This window comes from Podarcis vaucheri (genome assembly GCF_965113315.1).
Source record: "Podarcis vaucheri genome assembly, chromosome: 6".
Classification (NCBI taxonomy): Eukaryota; Metazoa; Chordata; class Lepidosauria; order Squamata; family Lacertidae; genus Podarcis; species Podarcis vaucheri.
Genome location: NC_138764.1, coordinates 19918483 through 19935324, shown reverse-complemented (window position 1 = coordinate 19935324; position 16842 = coordinate 19918483). Strand labels below are relative to the sequence as shown.

At 43.9% G+C, this 16842-nt stretch overlaps 1 protein-coding gene across 2 annotated transcripts in view; it reads left to right on the top strand.

Moving 5' to 3' along the window:
* BRINP3 (BMP/retinoic acid inducible neural specific 3) overlaps positions 1 to 16842 on the top strand; it is a 275919-nt gene that overhangs the window by 206290 nt on the left and 52787 nt on the right. The window lies entirely within an intron of this gene.

Below are 16842 nucleotides of genomic sequence, written 5' to 3'. Positions count from 1 at the left end.
TCCTGTGATTTCATGAGAATAGTTCTGTTGACCATAGTAGCTATCACACACCTGCAAATTCCCAGTCATAGCAATGAATTTTGGGCAACAGTGGTGCACAGAGCGGATTATACTTACTGGCAGTCAGATGTGGTGACACTGCAAACTCTGGGCAGGGCTGGACGTCTTATGTCTTAGCTTATCCTGGATCCATTTTCGGTGGATCCCAAACTCTCCACAATCTGATCTGATTTGGCATGGCTTTAGGATTAAATTAGACATCAGTAGGGACTGTCCCACTCCCCAGGCTCCTAGCCATGGTAGTGGGTACGTAATTCCGGTTGCAGTGGGAGAGGAAAGCCTTCCCGTGCTTTACCTTCCCAATAAGAATCAGCCCCCTCAAGCTTGTACTTAATTATGGAAAAACAAGATATGTAACCTGGACCGGGGCAAGACAAAAGCGCTACCTGAGGCAGATAGCTCTGCCGCTCCCACACCTCTTCTCCCATTTCCATAGCTGTCAACTTTTCCCTTTTCTTGCTATTCGGAATAAGGGAATTTCCCTTAAAAAATGGGAAACGTTGGCAGCTATGCCCATATCCCTCCACTTACATGTAAATAATGTTTAGCCCGTTTTAACACAGTAGTGGCTCTGACATTATTTCCTCCATCACCCTACTCTCCACCTCGTTTTGTTGCATCCTTCTCACACTGCCCTCCCCAGATCCCAGCCTCGCAAAGCAGCTCAGGGCTGGTGTCGTGTTGGTGGCAAGGGCTGGGCTGGCACACAGCAAGCTCCATTTGCCCTCCGCACCCTGCGCCCTGTTTCCCCAGCTCATGCACACACTCGCACATGTCCCGGGCACCATAAAAGCACACTCTGCCACTGTGAGGAAGTGAGCCCTTCCTCTGGTGAGAGGCATTCTGGGCAAGGTGTCCTGGGAGAGTGCCTACTTTAAACTTCTTTGAAGTGCAAGGTTTTATATTCAACCTTTAAGCTTCACAATTATATTTTGAAATAGTTTCTAGCGGTGGCAGTAGGTGGCTGCAAACAAGAGGGACTCTGTTGTCTGAGGCAACTGCTTCAGCTTGTCTAATGAAAGGGCCAGCCCAATTATGTCGCTGCATGCTAATTAAGCAAGCATCTTATTTGGCCTTTAGTCTCTTGTTGCTGCATACTCTGGAACCTTCACGAACCCCTGGAAACTGTTGTACATGTTATTGTTGTTATTTTTGGTGACATCACATGATTAAGGGGTTTATGGGAAACATAATTCTTGAAATATGGTAAATAATGGGCAAATTTCAAGAGATACTTTCCAAATTATTTTGTTCAGTATTTTCATTACCGGAGGCCTGATCATAAGAACTGAGTAGATTAGATGAGAAACAGAGAGATGGGAAGTTATGCAGAACATTTGGAGTAAAGAGAAAGAGGGGGGAGATTCTTGGTCAGAAATGCGAAAGTAGCTGAGGATTCAGATGGGTGGCAGTAAGGAGGTATGGATGAAGAAATGTGAAACCTCAAAGTGAATATGGAAGGGACAGTAGCACAACATTTAGTGTATTGGTGAGTGACTTTGGTGTATGTGATTATACTGAAGACATAGCTCTCAGCACTTAGTGTGCCTTCCACATAAACATGGAGATTCTCTGTTTGGTGGTAGATAGGAACAAACTTTGTGATTGCAGACCTCCTCTGCATGTACAACTTCAAGTGGAATGATGAGAGTATGATATAAGATGTGAGTCTCTAAAAGGAAGGTTGAATGCATTGCAAAATATGGCTTAGGAGACATTAAAATACCCATGACCAATATTTCTAGTTGACAGGATGCTGTCAGCAGCTCCCAACTGGTTGCCTAGGAAAGTATAAAGACAAGGAAAAGTTTCTTACAGGCCTTTTTTATTTCAATTTTTACAGATAGATCTCAACCCCTTCCTTCCCTCCCACTTTCTCATTCGTCATCCTCATCATCTCCTCTATGGGTGCTACTAAGTGCCCTCTGTCTTTCAGCTCTTTGCTCTTCTACTTTTAAGGCTCTTGCCGGGTTCTGGGAGATGGTGGGTCTGGAATGCTTTCTAGTAACAACATATCAGCCAGCTGCCTGTTCCTCCTCTCATTATTTCCCAATTTTTTCCTTCATCTGCCTCTGAGCTATGACCTCCCGCAAACCATTGTTGTAAATCTACACTGTCTTCCTCTTCCCCCTCCCTGGAAGGGTCAGGATGGGGAGGAGGTCTCCACCACTACTTCTCCTCTGGCCAGCCCCTGACATCACCACCCCCTCTCCAGTGTCCTCCTCCTCTGCCCAGTCCCTGACACTAGTGTAGACTCGCTCACATACTAGACATTGGTAATAGTGGTGGTATTAGAATTTATTGCCTTCCCTTCACCTCAAGGTCCCAGAATGAAAGTAAATATAAGTCTGGACGTGGTTCATGAGACCAAGTTGATGGTGCCCGCCCCATCATGTGCTAAGTGAAATCTTATTCCAGAGCCCCCTGTGTAGTTATGGTGGCCTGGACATTTTCACAGTGTGATCTTTAAGGATGTGGCTGATACTCCCATGCTAGCATACCCAGGGCATGAATCTGAAGGTTGTTCCTCTCTTGAATACTCTGCTGCCCCTAGTGTTCATGCCCTTTCACATGCATTCTATAGAATCATAGAACCGTAGAGTCATCTAGTCCAACCCCTTCAATGCAGGAATTTCAGCTAAAACATCTATAACAGAAGGCCATCCAGCCTCTCCTTAAAAACATTCAAGGAAAGGCAATCCACAACATCCCAAGGGAGACCATTCCATTGTCAAACATCTCTTACTGCCAGAAAGTTTTTCCTGATGTTTAGTCAAAATCTCCTTTGTTGTAACTTGAAGCCATTGTTTGAGTCCTACCCTCCAGAGCAGAAAACAAACAAACAGGCTTGCTCCATTTTCCTTGTGACAGCCCTTTAGATATTGGAAGATGGCTATCGTATCTCCTGTCTCCTCTTTTCCAGGCTAGACATACCCAACTCCATCAACTGTTCCTAATAAGGGCTTGGTTTCCAGGCCCTTGATCATCTTGGTTGCCCTCCCCTGCACACACTCCAGCTTGTCAACATCCTTCTTAAATTGTGGCACCCAGAATTGGATATGTTATGTAACTTGGCGTGACATTCTAGTAAACAACACTCCTTTAGCTTGCATTGAAAGTATGTCTGTTGAGATCTCTTTCCTTTGAGATTGTAGTACAGTGGTACCTAAGGTTACATACACTTCAGGTTACAGACTCCACTAACCCAGAAATGGTGCTTCAGGTTAAGAACTTTGCTTCAGGATAAGAACAGAAATTATGCTCTGGCGGCGCGGCGACAGCAGGAGGCCCCATTAGCTAAAGTGGTGCTTCAGGTTAAGAACAGTTTCAGGTTAAGAACTGACCTCCGGAATGAGTTAAGTACTTAACCCGAGGTACCACTGTACTCAGGTATGTGAAGACTATGCAAGATGATTGTATTAAGCAAAGAAAGATCCAAATGAGTGGGATCTGAGTGTCATGAGTCATCATCTCTAGTCCACAGCAACCGCCTGCTAAATGAAGGTCTCCACCTGCTCCATTTTGCCCTTTCCAGACTCACATCTTGAGGGGAGCAACCTTTAAATACCATGCTAGCTAACTGCACTAGGCTGTTATGACCTTTATGGCTATGTGATATACCTCTAAGGGAACTTGTTGTGCTCTCACTCCCCAAGCCTGTTCTCATCACGGATACATAAAGGATTTGACAGAGGTTGAAAGAGAGACAGATTTTGCCCTCAGATATACAGCCATACGTTTTAGTGAGTACTGGTCTCCCCCACACACACACACACACACACATTATACCGAGTTCTTCTTCTTCTTCTTCACTAAAATATAAAAAAGATTTTAAAGTGTTTTTGTTTAGCTAGAAGACAAAGGTGTTCCCTGATTATCATAACTTCACTGAATTCCAGTAATTCAATTTGAAACCATCACTGTTTGACCCAGATTTGAAACCATAACAGTTTCTGATTTGATCCTGGAATGTCCCACTTTTCCTTAGATGACTCTATTTTCATCTGAGAAATATTGTTCTTGGTATAAGCCAGGGGTAGGCAACCTAAGGCGCGTGGGCCGGATGCGGCCCAATCGCCTTCTCAATCCGGCCAGCAGACGGTCCAGGAATCAGTGCGTTTTTACATGAGTAGAATGTGTCCTTTTATTTAAAATGCATCCCTGGGTTATTTGTGGGGCAAAGGAATTCGTTCTCCCCCCCAAAAAAAAAAAAAATAGTCCGGCCACCGGCCACATGGTCTGAGGGACAGTGGACTGGCCTATGGCTGAAAAAGGATGCTGAGCCCTGATTTAAGCTTTTATGTGCATGCAGACTTCTTCAGATACGGATCTGAAGAAGTGTTCATGCACCCGAAAGCTTATACCAAGAGCAAACTTAGTTGGTCTCTAAGGTGCTACTGGACAATTTTTTAAAAAATAATATTTATTTATTTATTTATTTGCTTATTTATTTATTTATAAAATTATTCATATAATGTTGTATTATAAATATATACCACAGTGGTTTACAACACTATAAAAACATAAAACCAGACAGTAAAATCATAAAAACCTTTTTAAAAAACCCATGTTAGAAGCAAAAAACACAGAAATTAAAAAGACACATCAGTTGAACCTTGTGGGAGGCTGTACTCTTAATTGCCTTCATGGGCCTGGTGGAATAGAAAAATTTTCAGCAAGCATTTAAAAAGTTGGCACAGAAGGCACCCACTAAATCTCTATTTGCAGGGTGTGCCACAGGATTGGAAGAAATACATTGAAGGCTCAGTTTCTTGTTGATGTCAAGTGAGCCTCACCAACTGAGGAAAAAACCAAAGACAGATTGATATGGATGGGCCATTTGTGAAAACTCCTGTTTTTCATGGTATGATCTGAGCTTTAATATTAGCTCCAGCTAGAATCAAATTCCAAATGCTTCCAGACTTTTACAGAAATTGACTCTGGAGGTAGATGTAGGTGCTGGAAACTCAAACCACGCCCTCAAACATTGGTCACTCACACACAGATGCATAGGCACCTCTGAAACTGACAACCGCACCCAAAAAAGTCAGATACTTTCCAAAACCAGTTTAGTCTTCTTTTCTTCCTTTTTCCATTGAGCACATATTCCAGCACAATTAAATCTTTGCTTTCCCCTTTTCTGCAGAAAATGCAAATTATTCTGTTCCCACCTCACTGAACTGAAATTGGAGTGCTTTCAGACTGTTTGCTAAGATCCATCTGCTAGCTTATCATATCTTCTACAAACAGCCGTATCTTGTAGCCTTCGGATTTAGTTACTTCCTCTGCAAAATTAACAGCTGTTTTTTATCAAAAATCCATACTGGTGCTGTTCATCCTAAATTAGCATGCTTCGTTAGTGCTTCAAGGATCCTGGTTGAATTAAAACACTTAATTTTCTCCATCGGGGAGGGAGAAAATGAGGAACAGCCGTGCCGGAGTTTTTTGCTGATTCATCCAAACACTAGCTGAAAAAATAGCATTCTCTGCTGTATGAAAAATGTTATATCCTTAGCTCCCTTTCTCCGGATGCACAGATATTTTATAAGTTTTTTCACTTCTAAGGGAAAATTGGATAGTACCAGGTTTGAAACTGGATTAATCATAGACTACAAAACCAGGCACGCTGCTAGACACTATCTAGGGAAAAAATCTGGACCTTCCATAGGTTTGCAGAGATGCAGAGACATGGATTGCCCTAACACTTCCCAAACAACACTGAACCATATGAGTAGTGCCCCAGGTGGTGCTGTGGTCTAAACCACTGAGCCTCTTAGGTTTGTGGATCGGAAGGTAGGCGGTTTGATTCCCTGCGACAGGGTGAGCTCCTGTTGCTCTGTCCCAGCTCCTGCCAACCTAGCAGTTCAAAAGCACACCAGTGCAAGGAAATAAATAGGTACCGCTGCAGTGGGAAGGTAAACGGCATTTCCGTGCACTGCTCTGGTTTCCATCACAGTGTTCTGTTGTGCCAGAAGAGGCTTAGTCATGCTGGCCACATGAGCCAGAAACCTGTCTGTGGACAAATGCCGGCTTCCTCAGCCTGAAAGCGAGATGAGCGGCGCAACCCCATAGTTGCCTTTGACTGGACTTAACCATCCAGGAGTCCTTTACCTTTACCTAGTGCTTTGTCCTAACATGGCAGCAGCTGAGTGCTCTGTTGAGCATTCCTGGATACATTGCACTGGATCAAAGCCTATTTATACAGTGGTGGAAAGTATAATTAGAACAATGCACTTGTTAACTTGCTCTAAGATAGCAGGAATTCTGTGATGTCAGAAAATGTACTGTGTTGTTTGTATTAACTGGGCTTGCTGACAGCACTATCGCTCTCAGCCCTTCTGTGTCCAGCAAAGATAGGTAAACAAACCTAAAAAATTTCATATGTTCAGAGCAGAGCTAGACATCATCATCATAATTTATTTATACCCCGCCCATCTGACTGGGTTTCCCCAGCCACTCTGGGTGGCTTCCAGCAGAATATTAAAATACAATGATTCATCCAGTATTAAAAGCTTCCCTAAACAATGGCAAATGCTGGTTGAAACCAATCAAAATAGAATGAATAAACATCAATTGAGGCAGTGGAGTAGGGGGGGAGTTGCCACAAATTTTTAGTGCCCCGGATTTCTAGTGGCACAAAATTTCAACTTACAGCTGTGTGCTTCAAGTCACTTGGCTCCATTGAAAATGGTTTCTCCATGTGAACCAGGAAATGACCTCTCCAGACAATGAAACAACTCTTATTTTCCTATCTCTGCAGCTGCAATCTCTTGGGTGACGCAGACACCATTAGGTAGTTGAATGTGTATGCATACTCCATCTGTTTCCATCCCTCCCCCCCACCCCCTCTGCATGGCCCCGGGCGCTGGCAACCCGCACTATGCCACTGAATTAAGAACAAGGGCCAACAAACGAAAACAATGGTTTCCCCATTTGCCTAAACCAGCAAAGAGGGGGCCAATCAGCTTTGCCTCAGGAAGAAGTTCCGCAATCTTCCCACCACTGTACTCAGTGGCGTAGCGTGGGTTGTCAGCACCCGGGGCAAGGCAAGGCAAGTAATTTGCGCCCCCTAACCCGTGGATTTGCGCCCCCTAACCCTAACCCCCAGATATTGCACCCGGTGCAGCCGGCCCCCCTTGCACCCCCCACGCTACGCCACTGACTGTACTGCAAAGGAGGGGGAATACCATGTGGCGGTTGCCATTTTCAGCGCCAAGCCCTCTTTTATCACCAAGTCTAGTTCACCCTTTATAGTCAAGTCATGTATTTGCTGAAAGCATTTTTTGTTCCATTCTGAACTTTTATCTCACAACTGCGATTAGAATACTTCCTTTGAACTGAAATTGGCTTTCCGTGTGAATTATCTTCAAGTCCCTGTATTCACTGGATACAATGTTTAATTCCTTAATAACTGGCGAGTCTCCTGCTGTTGAGCACCAACGCATTTTGCTTTCATTGATGGGCCGTCGTCAGATTCACTCAGGCACCAGGAGGCTCACCTGAAACAGAGCACCAGCATCCTAACACTGGTTTAAATCTGCTTAATTCTCTATTGATGTCTGCGAATCTGCATCCATGTACCCAGCTGGGGATCTATATTTCTATAACCTTACCTTCCCCCCCTCCCATTGCATTCTTTTTCTTTTCCCCCCACTCCTTCACAGTGATTGAATTATTAACATTCTCTTGCCGAAAACCGCTTGACTAAGCTGATGGGATTTAAAGCAATAAAGAAAATTCATAAGGAAGTTCTACTAGGAAAGACAATTTGCTACAGCCATTGACTGAATATTATATCAAAGGATTTAGAGGTAGAAGACTTCTTGCATTCCTCTCCCTTTTCATGGCCCGTTTGGGTGTTATTAAACTTTTTCATTAAAACCTCCTTGTTGTGAACTGGAGGTGAATGCTTCTGATGTTTGCAGTCATTCGTTTCAGAATAGGATTCCAAGATTGGTCATTTAACCAGGGAGATATGCAAGAAAATCTGATGGAGCATCCATCACCCACAAGGTATTTTATTATTTTATTTTTTAGCTGAGATGTTGAATTTGCTGGTCATTAATTACATTCCAAGCCAGAAAATTCCTCCCTCCCTTATTGATGAAAACCATACTTGAGGGAGAAGTTATGACTGAAGAAAGTGGGGCCACAAATCTAACTGTGCCAGGAAACAATTCAAATGGAAGCAGGAAACAATTATTCCTTCCAAGCCCATTCAATAAGTCTTGAACTGAAATGGTACTTCTGCAGCAGAACAAAATTACATTTTCCAGAAGAAACTGCATAAACCCCCTTCCTACAAGAATGTCTCTTCTCCAAGGCTAAATCCAGTGGCTGCATTTTTAACCAATGAGGTGACTGCTGGCTCTTCTCGGGGCAGGCTTTACCATGAGGTAAAGTGAGGCAGCTGCCTCAGCAAATTCTGAGGGGTGGAATGTGGCTAGAAATTTCTGCCACGTGGTCTGCCCTGAAGCCCCTAAGCTAGCTTGCTTTCCCTAGGGCGCAAGTGAAGGACTCTGGTCCATCACAAGTGCTGAAGTAAGATTCAACTACAATTTCAAACTGTCTAGGCAGGTTTTGTGCACAGAACGGGGGCCAGTGTGGGAGAGAGCCAGTGTGGTGTAGTGGTTAAGAGCAGTAGACTCGTAATCTGGTGAACCGGGTTCGCGTCTCCGCTCCTCCACCTGCAGCTGCTGGTTGACCTTGGGCTAGTCACACTTCTCTGAAGTCTCCTAGCCTCACTCGCCTCACAGAGTGCTTGTTGTGGGGGAGGAAGGGAAAGGAGAATGTTAGCCGCTTTGAGACTCCTTTGGGTAGTAATAAAGCGGGATATCAAATCCAAACTCCTCTTGTCCTTTGCTTCAAGCAGCTTGGGATGCTCCTATGTCATCGACAAATTTAACAACATTTCTCCACGCAGTCATCATGTACCCAACATACATGAAATTCAGTAAAACATTTTTAGAGGCTGTATCCTATGGAGGACACGAACCTAAAAAGGCAAACAACTAAGGGACAATTGTCAATTCCAAAAAAATCCTAGCAATCAAAAATGGTATTGGGGAGTATTTAAATCAGGGGTAGGCAAACTAATGCCCGGGGGCTGGATCCGGCCCAATCGCCTTCTAAATCCAGTCCGCGGACGGTCCAGGAATCAGCATGTTTTTACATGAGTAGAATGTGTGCTTTTACTTAAAATGCATCTCTGGGTTATTTGTGGGGCATAGGAATTCGTTCATTCCCCCCCCAACAAAAAAATATAGTCTGGCCCCCCACAAGGTCTGAAGAACAGTGGACCGGCCCCCTGCTGAAAATGTTTGCTGACCCCTGATTTAAATATATAGAATTCTTCATTACAATAAAATAATGTCCATAGAAACAAACATTTCAATAATAAATTCTTAACAGGCCGGATCCTGTGCGGAATATTTCAAATGTGTTTCGATGCAAATGACCTCATATGATATCAAAGAAACTAATAGGCTTTGATGAAGAGCCATGCTTCGTGTCCCCTTCCTTTCAATAGCATCCTCCTCACTCTTCTCATAGATTATTAGGATAGCTCTCTTATAAGCATTCTTCACATAGGAGCTAGCTCCTAGGGGGCAAGGGGTCTTGTCCCCCCAAAAAAATATTTGAGGGGGCCAGACCCCCTCCCCCCAAGTTGATGAGCACTGCCATTCAAATGGTGTGGGTGCACCAAGTCATGTTATTGATTATGTGGGGTAGGCTTTCCTGGGGCCCCCAATATTTTTTTTCAAGTTGGCACCCCTGGTTCCCCACACAATTTAGAACCATGCTGCAGAAGTTACTCTCACAACATGTGAAACATGTGCAGACCAGTCAACGAGGACACGTCAGAGCAGGTGGGGCCAGTACAGGAGACCCCACTGCCCCCCCATGTGATTTTAACAATGTGAGTGGGTGTTTCTGCCGTCCTATGTTGTGCTCTCCGTATGAGGGTACTCTCGTCAGGTCAGTCTTTAGGGTTGTGTTGACCTTTGCCAAATCTTCCCACCTATCATTTCTTTTCTTTCCATCTGGCCGGTGAAAAGGAGATTTGGTAATAATGCAGTCTTGCTGCATTTTGAAGCTGGAAGCATATAACTGAAGTTCACATCAGGTTAATTGGAAGGAGGTTTTTTGTCGTCCCCCCTCTTCGGAGGGAGGGGCAGCTGTCTTGGTTGCTCAGCACAGTACGTTTTGTGACTGTTCTGACTAGAACAGACCAGTGCCTCAATCAGGAGCGGCATCTCATTCATATGCAAAGCAACCTTCACTCCTAGTCTTAATTGAAAGGCTCTTTGTGGAGTGGGGGGGGAGAGAGAGACTAGAAAAGAAGATTCACTGGCAGCTCAAGGTACTTTTTAATCATTGAGACAAAATATATTAATCAATACAGTCCACTCCATTGGCCCCCAGAGCTAGACAGAGATGGCCTGCCTCTCTCTCTCTCTCTCTCTCTCTCTCTCACACACACACACACACACACACACACACACAAACACTGGGTTTCGAGCACAGCAAAAATAAATAAATAAACCCTCAGAGCTCATAACTTCATTATTGTTTTCTCTATTATCTTACAGGGGTGTTAATTTGCCTTTGAGTAATTAACTCCCCCGTGTGATTGTTAAGAAATTTAATCAATAACAGGGCGCAGGGGGTGGGGGGATCAAATCTACCAAGCTGTCACTGCTTCAATTATGATAGTCCCCCCCACCCCGAGCATCTCCCCCGCCCCCCGTGGAGGTATCTCTGTTTTACTGACGTGAACAGGTGCACCATACATAATTTCTTTGTGGAGCCAATATTTAAATTCCTCCCTTCCCCTAACCAAATAGGAAGGCACAACCAATCCATGATCTGTAATCTAATCACCTCATTTTCAGCTCTAAAAGCATTAGCGGGCACCTGCTAGCCCCGCACCTGGCAATCCTACTTATTAAAAGTCACACGGGTTGTTGCGCGCTTAAGATACACGGTGCTGTTTTGATGACACTTTAATAAAGCAGAAAGATGAGAAGGTCGGACCTGAGAGACTCCTGCTTATGTCCACCAGGTACTTCACAGCATATAATTTCTTGCAAACGTGGTAAAAATAAAAAAGGAAGGATTGTTCTTGAGGGGATTACAATCTGCTTTTGCCTGCTATTTTTTTTTTAAAAGAATCTATGCTGTTGCATCTCTCTTCCTAGTTGCGTGTTGAGTCCCACAATACCACCCCCAAAAATCCACACTTCACACATCAATTTTTGTTTAAGGTTTTTGGCATAATTTTGGCCACAACTTTATTCAAAATACAAAAAATATGAGTGGTTGCTTAGGCATTGGTTATGACTATCTGTCCTTGCCCTCAAGGACAGAGCTGGCCCTTCCGGACACCAACGGAAGCCAGCGTGGGAAACAAGTATTGGGTGGGAAAATGAAGCTGGGCAACAGTCCCTCACTTCTCACCCTCATGTTCCTGTGGGGCTTGCACGGCCCAAGTCCGATGCCAGGGACAAGGACGAAAAGAATGGCAAGCCCCAGGATTCCTTTAATGGAATTCCCTTTCCGCATCATTTGGAGGGGTAGACACTTACCCCTCCAAGCACCAATTTAACAAATGCCTAACTGCCAACCTTACAAGTTGTGACGATTTGCTACGCAGTAGGCAAAAACCAAATGGCACCAGCCAATCAGCCAGATGGCAAAATTCCTACCAGGCCCCCGCTCCAAGGCGGACGACCCCATGACAGGCATAGCAAGGTCAAGCGAACAAGAAAACCACCCTATTAAAGGGAGGGAGGGCAGGTGATCCGATGCAAAACGGCCAAGAGTACACCCAACGTCTGGCCCCTGTATTTAAAAACTCTGACCCCTCCTCCAAATTGGAAACAATCAAAACTCCCCAGCAACCCAATTTAACCACTTAAAGGCTTGGGTTCCTCACCAGATCTCCCTAGTCACGGGAGGGTGGTTTGTTCCCCCAACCGCAACACGTGCTCTCTGTTAGGGAGAACACACTTTGGCTATTATGAATTAAAATCTGCTGAGCTGTAGTCCCAGGCAACCAGTGGTGAGAGATGGGGGCTCATGCAGCAGCAATGACCCCCCCCCCCCGGCTACAGCTGCATCAAAAGAGGCTGTGAATGAGGTAGGGCTCATTAGCCACAGATAAGGAGGTTGGTTACGTTTAAACCTTCTCCTTTCCGAGGGAGATGTGTTATAAGTGAAACTGCATGGTATATTAACTGCAAGAACATAATCAATGTGCTTATTTTTACACCTAAATAGCTGCTGCAGGGACTCCCAGAGGCGTGCAATTGTAGCGTGTGTGAAGGTTTGTTGGTGGGGCGCCCTTAACCAATTGTATTCCTGATGGAAACTCAAGCACCCGAAGCTATTTTAGTAGAAAACCCTATTTCCACCCCAAGGCTAATAGCATCTATAGCAGGCTTCCTTAACCTTGGCCCTCAAGATGTTTTTGGCCTACAACTCCCATGATCCCTAGCTAGCAGGACCAGTGGTCAGGGACGATGGGAATTGCAGTCTCAAAACATCTGGAGGGCTGAGGTTGAGGAAGTCTGATCTATAGGGCAGCTTAGTAGGGAGTATGCTAGTGTGGGGGGGGACTACCACCCTTCCTCCCCATTTGCAATGGTCTCAATCCTTCTTCCCCCACACCTGAGATGGCTATTTGAGCTATTGTACAACACATGAATTGATTTGACACCATTATTCTAATATTTGGGATGAATAGATTATTAGATTCCAGTCTATTTCAGTTTCGCATGTGTTCAGCTATGAGAATATTGCTTTATCAAAGTGCCACACTTTATATATATATATATATAAACACCATATTAAAAACCAGATCTTTAAATGCATTTTCTCCACATTTTTCCTAATTTGTGTATTTTGTATGCATATTGACCTATAATATCCATTTTCCATTTGGGTATGTTTTTCAATCCGAAAACTGTATCACAAAATTCAGAGGAGTGGAAAAACTGAAAGATAAATGTGTAGCAAACCACATATCTATCTGGGAAGTGTGAATCAGTTTGGTTTACTGAAAACTGTAGTTTGGGCAAAATCCTGTGTAACACTTCCATCTATCTTCTCAGAACAGAACAAAGTTTAAAAGTAAGCTGAAATGAATTCCAACCACTCTAGCATTATGTCTTTATATTATATACAGAACAACTATGCAGGATCCAAATGTAATATAATTCCGCCCCCCCCCCCCAACCAAATCTCAGAACAAATCTGTGACTTCATTTTCTATACACAGATAGCAAAGGGTTTCAGTGAAAGGATTAAATGATTTATAGAAAGAAGTTTAAAGTTCAGCTCCACTGCATTTTCCCACAAAAAGAATAAGCCCATTTCAAGCTGACAGATTTTTGTTGTTTTCAGTATATGTATATTTCTCATAGGAAGTCCTTTTGTCTTCAGAGGAATTAAATAATGCATCACGGACAACTGAAATTCACTGGAATGTAGCAATAAATATATGGCCTTTTATAGCATTGCTTTTCGGAAATGTGAGGTTCTGCATTTTTAAAAGTCGTACGTCTCTCCTAAATTTCTACAGTGACACCTTAAAAAATATTAAGGCAGAACCTTATTGAACACCTATTGTCTGGGATCATTGGAGAAACTGCTACCATTGCAGATAAAATTTCAGCAACTTTTTGTTTGAGTATTTCAGTTTGTTGCTGCTACTGATATTTGACCCTCCTGTTATTTGCACTGATCACAGTTAAAGGGAGATGGGAGGCATAAGGTTTGCTTTATTCAGAGTATAGAACAAATCAGAATGCAGAATAAATCAGAATGCAGCATAACAAGCATGTATTGAACATACCAGATAAGTGACAATTTCCCCTGCTTTTGCCATCCATGACACGCACCCCCAAAACAGAAATTTACCAGATAGGTAGTTAGCATCTCTGGTTGGTGGGTTACACTGAATTTGGTGGATCACTTTTACAGGCCAGGAGTGTTGCAGATTTGGGGAGGGTGTACAATTCGATCTTTCCTGAAGAAAGAGATTCCTTGGGATACTAAATGGGTGCTTTGTATCTCACGGCTCTTTCTCTTCCCCTGTGATCCAATAAGATCTCTGCTGAGAAATGGAGCTTTGTAGATCATTCTATTCTTCTCTACATTCATTCACTCTGTCCAATAGCAACAGTTCTCTGGAAAGTTTACACTGTCCTCACCCTTGGAGTGTCCTCGTTTTCCAGGGACAGCCCCAGAATTACAAAAGGCATCCTGGTTTCTGATTTGATCCCTGAATGCCCCCGTTTGCCCTGCCAGAACCGTTGCAGCTGAACTCAGGGAGGAGGATGAGCTCTCGTTTATCCACCGTGGTGGCAGCTGCAGTGTTGGCTGTAAGGCAGAATCGTGTTGTCTCTCCATGGCCGCTGCTAGCTGCCTCCTCCCTTGGGCAGCTCGTAGCAACTGCTCAAGAGCAGGGAAGGAGGAGGAGAGGCTGTGGCGTGTGATATACTGGCTCCGAGGGGCAGGCAGAGGGCTCTGCCACCCTGGATGGGAAGAAAGAGGGAGCAAAGCACAAAGAGTCTTGACTTTTTTCAATTAAAAAATGCTTTGTGCATTCACGTCTGATCTTGCCCCCTTCTAAAATTTATTTACTGGTGTGTTGTTTGCTTTTTGTAAATCGATCAAAGAATGAAATAGAATAAAACCAGGATTAACAGGTTTTCTGAGGACGGTGGAGGGTGTGTGTGTGCTGTGTTTCGTTGGTTTTCCCAGTGGTGGCATGCACCCTTCTTCTGCTAGGAAAGGCTCTGCGGTGAGCAGGAACACAACAAAAAATGGGGTTGAGACGGGTCAACTTGTGGGGGAGTGAGAAATGTCCCTATTTTCATCTGGGGAATGTTGGAGGGTATGACACTGAACATGGAAAACCGTAATAGAAATCAAAATGCAAACCTAAAGTCTGAATCAGAAGAAAATCAGCAACAGCATAAAGTAAAACTAAAATTACTGGCAGCAGTTAATATTAACTCCAACTAATCCAGAAAGCGGCAGCTAGACTGGGATGGGGAGTGGCCGCCGAGACCACATAACACCGGTCTTGAAAGACCTACATCGGCTCCCAGTACACTTCCGAGCACAATTCAAAGGGTTGGTGCTGACATTTAAAGTCCTAAATGGCCTGAAGGAGCATCTCCACCCCCATTGTTCTGCCCGGACACTGAGGTCCAGCGCCGAGGGCCTTCTGGCAGTTCCCTCACTGTGGGAAGCAAAGCTACAGGGAACCAGGCAGAGGGCCTTCTCAGTAGTGGCACCTGCCCTGTGGAACGCCCTCCCATCAGATGTCAAGGAAATAAACAACTATCTGACTTTTAGAGGACATCTGAAGGCAGCTCTGTTTAAGGAAGTTTTTAATGTTTGATGCTTTATTGTATTTTTAATATTTTGTTGGAAGCCGCCCAGAGTGGCTGGGGAAACCCAGCCAGATGGGTGGGGTATAAATAACATGTTGTTGTTAATATAAAGGATCTAAAAATATCCAAGATTTTAAGATGGAAGCACCTGGGAAAGAAAAACATCTTCAAATGGCACCCAAAAGACTGCAATGTACGTAGCAGGCAAATCTCTTTGGGAAGGGCTTTCGATAAGCCACCACTGAGAAACTTATTCCACTATTTTATTCTCCTGCTTCTCAGATCCATGACAAGGCCTACAGCAGATGATCTTGAGGTGTGGACAGAGATATACAGGAAGAGTTTATCCTTCAGATGACTTGGACCTGAGCCATTTAGAGTTTTAAAGATTAATACTAGCACTTTAAACTGGACAGGAAGGCAGTGCAGATGTCAGCGCAGGTATAGAACATTTTGAGGAGAGTTTTTAGTTGTTGTTTCCTGGAGCTTTGCCACAACCTGAGTCTGCATGACTTCCAGAAACGGTTCCATTCCTCAGTGGGAATTTAATGGAAGACATTGAGTCACAAGCCTTTTAAGTTGGAGGATGCCCCATTAAATTTGGCGGCACTTACTTCCTATTTGAGTAAACTTGCCTAGGACTTGGCTGTGCGTACAATAATAACAATAATAATGGATTAAAACCTATTGAGAAAGAGAGGGAGAAATGTTTACATGCTGTACCCAGCATATAAATTGCAATCTGAGCCTACAGTGAATTGAAATTACAATTAATTCATTGTTTATTTGTTTTTAAGGAATTGGGAATTTATTATTTCTGTTCCATGCAATAATATGGAATATTAAACCTTTATACAAGGGTGGCGCTGTGGTCTAAACCACTGAGCCCATTGGACTTGCCAATCAGAAGGCCTGTGGTTCAAATCCCTGCGATGGGGTGAGCTACCATTGCTCTGTCCCAGCTCCTGCCAACCTAGCAGTTTAAAAGCACACCAGTGCAAGTAGATAAATAGGTACCACTGCGGCAGGAAGGTAAACGGCATTTCCATGCGCTCTGGTTTCTATCACAGTGTTCCGTTGCGCCAGAAGCGGTTTAGTCATGTTGGCCACATGACCCAGAAAGCTGTATATGGACAAATGCCGGCTTTCTTGGCCTGAAGCGAGATGAGCGTCACAACCCCAAAGTCGCCTTTGACTGGACTTAACCACCCAGGGGTCCTTTACTTTTTACTTTTAAACCTTTATGTTAAAAAATATGTGTTGATTATTTAAATTTGGCGGCTGTTGATGTTTGGAAAAGAAAATGAAAGAAATACCTGCAATTGCCATATTACATATGCTTAAGAATATGGTAGTGGGGTTGGTGGGGGTGTTT